We start from the raw sequence: 7,757 nt of genomic DNA, 5'->3' as shown, positions 1-7,757 counted from the left end.
CTGCAGCTCCCTAGGGCCTCCTCTCACCTCCTCCCTTCTAGATTTTCCCTCTCCTCTGCTCCTTGGCCCCATCCAGCTACTTCTTCCTCAGATCTCTGGCTCTGACTTTGTGATCCTCAGTTCACTCTTGTTTGTCCCATAATGAACCCGGTGAGGGGATAAAGGAAGGTGTCTGCACCTGCTCTAATCCTGGAATGATTCAACTGCAAGGCCTGAGCCCCAGAAATAAATGAAAGAAGTGATTAGATGTTTCTTCCCTGTTGCATGCCCTGTCCACAGTTCATACAGAGCCGTGGCCTTAAAGCACTGTGCCACCTGTTTGGGAAATGACACTCCTAAAATCCACAAACATTTCATTAGTTTCTTTTCTTTTTGGATCTAAATGCTGAGAACCACTGCTTAGCTAAAACTTTGCATCTATCTTTATTTCTTTAGGAGAAGCTTCTGGAAGAATAATTCCTGGTTCAAATGCATTTTTAAAATATGCATTTTTAAGTCTGGTGATAAATGTCAAATTGCCCTTTTGGTATAAAGGTTATACAAAATTACATTTCTACCAGTGCTGTCCAGTTATGCCCCAGAACTGGGATAATTAAATCTCTTTGGTATGCAATTTGTGGTATCTCACTGTTGCCTTAATTTGCATTTCCCTAAGGTATAGGTTTCAAATTTTTAATAATTTCAAAGTGTGTTTTTCTTTTCGATATAACAATAGATTTTTAGGATTTTTTTGTCTATTAATTCTGAGATCATTTGAGACCAGGAGATACCAGGGTTTTTAATTGTATTTCGGAACTCCGCACTACATATGGTTGGAAGTGAAAAGAACAGCGATCACCTAGACAATCTTGTTGTTTTATAGATAAATCAAAGCTAAGGCCCTGTGGTTAAAGAAAGATGTATTCAATGAAAGCCATGATAGTGGAGTCAAGCACAAAATGAGATTATTTTTCAGCAGCAAAACCTGAAAAGCAGCAGTGTATTTAAATGTAAGCAATATTTTGTGGTATGCACTTTGCATAAGGTTGTTCAAGAAGGTACCACCAAAAAAAAAAAAACAAACTACACAAAGACTTCTTTCAAGAAATTTATGTATTTATAATCATAAGGGATTAACATCAACAAAGTATGTAGCAAAAAACAGTTAACCTTGAAAATGAATACAATGAAGCTAAATAGATTGTTGATGACATAGTCAAATTTGCTGTCAGCAAGCAATGGCAAAAAAAATGGAAAAAGGCACTTTGTAGGTGAAATACTTTTATATTCTGGTGTGAGAAAAAAACACTATTATCGTCGTTATGTGTACTTTTCATTGATTTGAAACTGGCTGTATAAGAGGCATTTCAGAAGATTGAGTGCACTATCAGGTGCCTCTAAGTGGTCTTAAGAACTTAGACACCAGGAGCCCCCAAGACTCACAGCCACTTGTTTGGGGAACAAAACAGTCAATTTGCTCAACAAGCAATTATTAGTTTTTAAATCCTTTTTAAAAATTTAAATTCAATTAATTAACATATAATTTTTAATTATTCATGTCCGAGGCAGACGTCAATGATTCATCAGTCTAATCCCCCGTGCTCACGGCATCACGTGCAATCAACAGGCAATTATTAAGGATCTATTCTCAACCAGATGCTACCGAGGATCTACTGAGATCGCAGACAAGACGCCTCTGTCTTGGAAGAGAGTTCAGTCTGATGGACGAGAAAGACAACACAGAACAGGGTAGTAAGCTCTGTGATCATCCTATCTGAACTGTCGCCGCTCAGCCCCTGGGGCTTGTCAGCTTCAGAAAAGCTAGAAACGGGAGACAGAGTGCAGTCAGATGCCAGAGAGAGACAGACAAGTTGCCAAAGCCTGGCCCTTGAGTGGAGCGCAGCGCTGGCACGGAGCTGAGGTCAGATGCCTTCAGCAGGGCTGCTAAGTTAGAGCAAGGGCAGGCCTGGAGGACAAATGTGACATCAGGAACGGCAGGGCTTATGGGAGTGGCAGAGCAAGGGACCGAGAGATCCAGGGCAGGGCTTATGGGAGTGGCAGAGCAAGGGACCGAGAGATCGCAGGGAGAGCCTGGGGAAGAGCATCCTGTAGTGGGAACGTTCTCCGAGACCTGCTCACCCCTCCCAGGAGACGCACCTTCCACCGCTGGCCTTAAGGGCTGCAAATACCCAACCCAGGATGGAGCTAGAGAGGGGTGAGCACAGTGGGGGTGGAATCGCCCACTGGGACTTCACCGTCTCATAGGGGGGGAACAGAGAGTGTGGGCCGCCTAAAGGGTGCAACATGCCGCAGGATGAGGCTGGGGAATCAGTGCCCACATCATGCGCGCCGGGAGTCCTCGGGTCCAAACAGCAGCCCCTACTGTTAGCCTCAGTGGGCACACTGGGAAACTGAGGCTTAGAGAGATTATATGACTTATCCATGGGTTTAGACTAGAATGTGGGTTCTAACTCCAGAGCTGCGCTGTTACCTATTACTCTTAACCACTAAAGTTCCCTGGGGTGCAGTTTCAGTCAGCCTTTCCTTTCCTTTTCTTTTTTAAGATTTTATTTATTTATTTATTCATGAGAGACACAGAGAGAAGCAGAGACACAGGCTGAGGGAGAAGCAGGCTCCCTGCGGGGAGCCCGATCCCAGGACCCCAGGATCACAACCTGGGCCGAAGGCAGATGCTCAGCCACTGAGCCACCCGGGCGCCCCTTTGCTGAGCCTTTTCTGGTCTTTCTCTTGTAGCCAGTGGTGAGGAGCCGGAGGAGTTAAAACTGAGGACTGACACGTGTTTGGCAGTGTGGCCCAACGTTATCAGCATAAACTCCAGAGTCCTCGGGTTCGAACAACAGCCTTTGACTTTTGGCGGATCCTTGGTCAAGACTCCTGGGGCCTCACGTTCCCGTGCTAAAGGAGAATAGGCGTGTCGTCTTGCTGGAATGCTGTGATACTTAAATGAAAATGTACAGGAGAGCAGCTTGCTAACTGCCAAGCTAAAAATAAGTATTAACTTTTCACGATTCCTACTGCACTTCAGAAGAAGCAGGCAGCCAGGGACAGGCGTACTGGAGCGCCCCTGGGGACGACTGCAAGGGTCCGGATGAAGGAGGGTGACCGGGGCATAGGCTAGAGCAGCGGCCATGGGGATGGAGGGGGGGGGCGCATTTAATAGAGAATTAGAACACTTTACAGACTGGCCTCAGTGACTGATTGGAGTTGGGGACGGAAGGGAAAGGGGGTCAGGATGATTCAGAGCTCCCTGTGAATCAGCAGGTGGATGGTGATGTCATCGATGCAGGAGGGAAGGTGGGCAGGAGACTGCGGTCTATTTCGGGAGCACCGTGAAGAGGTGGCTGTGAGGCATCCAGCGAGTGGAGGTGGGGAAGTACGGGTGGGGCTCGGGGCGGGGGCGGCAAAGAGGCGTGCTGTGGACTCAGAAGTGTGGCACCGACACCGGTGGCGTAGGTGCGATGACCGGGGAAGGGGGGGGACTTACAAAGTGATGGCTCGGAACCCTGTAATCGAGGGAAACTTCCCAACTCACACCCCAAGAGAAATGCTTCTGCAGAAGCCCGACGGGAAAAGTGGATGCAAATAAAGCTTCTCCTGTCCAGCTGGAGCGGGGTGCCCGGAGCCCGCTTCCTGAGACAGGTCTGCAGGGGCTCCAGAACCGCCCACCTGTGGCCAGAAGAGGAGGAGGAGGCCGGATGGCCCTGCCGAGCTGGAAGGAGAGCCGCTGACACAAAACCAGATTGGAATGTCCCTTTTGGACTTTCAAAAGAGCCACGTTGAAACTCTAATTCTTTGGGGGGGCCTCAGCCAGTGGGCTGCAGCCCCGCCGTTTCTCCCGCCCGCTCCCACCGCGCAAGGCCCAGGCCGGCCCGCCCAGGAAGGTGGCAGGCTGAGCGCCGGGGCCCATCTCTATTATGGGGCCGTGCACCCCGGCTCTCCTCATCCGAGGGTGGCTGTGGTGTCCACGGTGGCTGGGCCTCCGGCCCCGAGGGCATCACACGCGTCACGGTTACCGTGAGGATCCCCTGTGCGCCCCCAACTTGGTACCTGGGATCCTTTACGCAAATAGTGGCTTCATAAAACTTATCCCGGCGTGGAAGCTTCCTGGAGAAGTTGGGTCCGTTGCACTGTTCCCTGTAATTAAATTCACTGGGTCTCATTGTTTCGACACGGTTAAGGCCTTCACCCCAAGTCCAATAAAAGCAGCTTGGTCTGGTGATTAACTCAGAAGGAGCGATTCCCGTGATGGATGGAGACACTAAGAGGAAGGAAAGGAGGTGAAGGAAGGCGCAGGAGGGAGGAAAGGAGGATGAGGGGTGTGTTTAGTGGCTCCCACGACAACCAGCAACAACACACAATGAAAACGCTCTCCGAAGTCCCAGTATTCAGGGCACCGGGGGACTCAGCGGTTGAGCATCTGCCCTCGGCTCACGGCGTGACCCCGGCGTCCCGGGATCGAGTCCCGCATCGGGCTCCCTGCTTCTCCCTCTGCCTGTGTCTCTGCCTCTCTTTCTGTGTCCCCCATGAATAAGTAAATAAATAAAATATTTTTAAAAGTATAAATAGTTTTCAATATGATGAAAGTTTATTTCTTACTTATTCAAAGTTCAACGTGGTGGGTGTTTGCAATGGGCGCGTGGCCTCAGCATCCTGGCCTGGATCCTTTGCCATCCGGGGACCGGAGTCAGTGGAGACCCGGTGGGCCAGGCCTGCAGGTGAGCGCACCGCTGCCGTGCACAGTGTGGACACGTGCCCCGACCAGAGCCGGCCCCCAGCCCTGTGCATCCACGCGAGGGTCCGGGAGATGCAGTGGAGCCGTGTGCCCCGCCAGCCTCCGCTACGGATGACGCGGCAAGGGCCAAGGCTCAGGTGATGTGAAAATTACGAAAAGTGAATTCCTTACGTAAAATAGTCCAGTTTGTTTCTTCTTCTGAGAGTCTTACTTCAAAAGACTGAGACAGGTGACTACTGGAGCCCCTCAACCTGCCAGAAATATCAGCTAATCCCTAAGCAGAGGGACCCCTAGGGTGTCTGCCTTCGGCTCAGGGCGTGACCCTGGGGTCCCGGGATCAAGTCTGCATCGGGGTCCCCGCAGGGAGCCTGCTTCTCCCTCTGCCTGTGTCTCTGCCTCTCTCTCTGGGTCTCTCTAAATAAATGACATCTCTAAAAAAAAAAAAAAAATCCCTAAGCAAAAGTTAATTACCACATTTTCAAAGGCACCAGAGAACATGTTCAGCACTTTTGCAGGGAAGGCTCAAGTCTGCAAACATCATTTGCAAAACACTGTATTTCGAATAATGAGGCAAAACGTATTTGTATTTGAGGCAGCTCCGCGTTATTATATAAACCTTTCCTTTACAAACTTCTCCTAAAAACTTCTTCACATTCTCCCCCGAAAAAAAGAATCTTCAAAAAGCTAGACATATACCCACTGAGTCATAGAATAATTGGAATTCTGACAGGAAGATATCTGTAAAGCAGTTTTAAAAAGGAACGCCATCCTGCTTTATTTAAACTCCAAAGTAGGTAAGTGCTTTATGGGTCGAGATTTTCCTCATGCGGGGTGTTATGCAAGACCCAGCTCAGCTCCTTTGTTCCTCTCGCACACCACGCACATGCCATCTGGTGACATCCTGAGGTCTGCGAGGCTAGTGGATTAGGCGCTCCGAAAAGAAAAAGTTATGCTACATCATGTATAGAAAAAAATTTTAAAAAAAAGCTTTGATGATTCATAAAATTAAAGCCTTTCAGTTCCTGGCAGGGGCGATCTCCTAGTCAATGTGTTGAAAGGGACGTGGCTGCATTGTGACTTGGCCCCCGACGGAAGCAAAGCTCCCAGCTGGCTTTTCTGCAGGAAAGACGCGAGCATTAGGCCAACCCCGGCGAGGCGACTTTGAACGGCCGCGCAGTAGACAAAGAGCATCTCAGCCTCTGAGAAAGACCCGGAGGGAGTGCCCGTGAGGCCGCGGGTTAGGGAGGGTGTCAGGGTGGTTCCAGCAAACATTTTCTCGTTCTGGAACATTCTAGAGCAAACACACATCAGGCCCATGTCCACCCCCGCCCCAGATGTGTCCTGGGCCTCTGGGCTGCGCCCTCTGATACCTTCGGCCTCCGAAGGTACGAATTCGTATTGTGAAAGGTGGTCTCAGCAGACGGGATTGGCCGGCGTCCAGCAGGGTCCCCATCCCCGTCCCATCTTCCCTCCCCGCTGCAGCCGCTGTCAGAGCCTTTGCGGCCTGCAGAGCGCTCTGGCCAGACGGGCATTTGGCGGCGCAACCCAGGGACCTCAGAATTCGTAAAGAGCCTGAAACCCAGGAAGGGAAGCCCTGGTGAGCTTTCCCTCGGGTCCATCAGAGAAAGTTCTGCGTTCTTCTTTCCCTCCCTGTTCTTCCGATGGCAGATTTGCACCCGACGGGTGCCTTGGTGTCGAGCCCGGGCCAGGCCGCGAGGGGCATGGGCACAGAGGCTGCCTGCTGGGCTCCAGGCGGACACGGGCGGAGGCAATGAAAGTATTACTTAATTCCTCCAGAATTTATCATTTGACCCACGTAGGGAAACGGCCCCGCAGCCTTCATCCTTTTTCAGACCCTCTGGCGGAGGACAAAGGCTCGACCTAACACCGGCTCCCGCGGGCTCCTCTGGGTCACTTCCTGTTCCTTCCCGGCAGAGAACGGGTCCTAGGCTGGGGACCTCCAGCAGGCGATTTTGTCTAAAGCTAAGTCTAATTATCTAATTTTATCTCAGCTAAAGCAAAGTCATGTTTTCCTCTCACTGCGGTTAGTTTTAGTTCTTGTCCTCGGAAGCTGTTTCACAGCTTCCAGTTATCAACTAATGAACAGTTTCCTTTTCTTTTTTTCAAAAATTTTATTTATTTAAATTCGATTTTCCAGCACAGAGCGTAACACCCAGTGTTCACCTGTCATGTACCCTCCTTCATGCCCGTCACCCAGTTACCCCATCCCTCCCCACTTACCACCCGAAAATTTTCTTTTAAAATAAATAATTAAAATTCTATGGGGCGCCTGGCTGGCTGGGAGGTTGAGTGCCTGCCTCGGGCCCAGGGCATGATCCTGGCGTCCTAAGATCGAGTCCCACATCGGGCTCCCTTCATGGAGCCTGCTTCTCCCTCTGCCTGTGTCTCTGCCTCTCTCTCTCTGTGTCTCTCATGAATAAATAAATAACACCTTAAAAAATAAAAAATAAAAGAAATGCTAAAAAGTGGGTCACTTTAAAGGACAATATTGAATGATGTGGCAAATCATTTGTGAATGAGTCAAAATGGAAAAACACAGGGGCACCTGGGGGACTCAGTCAGTTAAGTGTCCACCTTTGGCTCAGGTTATGATCCAGGGTCTTGGGATCCAGTTCTGCCTGGGGATTCCTGCTCAGCGGGGAGCCTGCTTCCAGCTCTGAAATAAATAAATAAATCTTAAAAAAAAAAAAAAAAGATCGAAAACCACTGGTCTGAGAGCCAGACTCCTGAGTTTCAACGCTCTGCCGCTAACCAGCTGTATGACTAGCTGTAAGGCACGTGAGCCCTCCAGGGGTCAAGTTCCTCCTGTGTAACAGGCCGCGATCCCTTGGTGCTTCTCAGCGTTGGCTACACGACAGCAGCACCTGAGGACACTGTAGGGCTCCTGGCGCGGCCACCGCCCAGACCCAGGGTGTCACGATCCCCGGGAGGGGGCCCAGGCCTCAGTATTTTGCAAAGCTCCCAGATGATTCCAATGCACTCCTTTTTTTTTCTTTTTTCTTTT

This window comes from Canis aureus, chromosome 28 (assembly GCF_053574225.1).
Source record: "Canis aureus isolate CA01 chromosome 28, VMU_Caureus_v.1.0, whole genome shotgun sequence".
Taxonomy (NCBI): Eukaryota; Metazoa; Chordata; class Mammalia; order Carnivora; family Canidae; genus Canis; species Canis aureus.
This window is presented reverse-complemented; position numbering follows the sequence as displayed.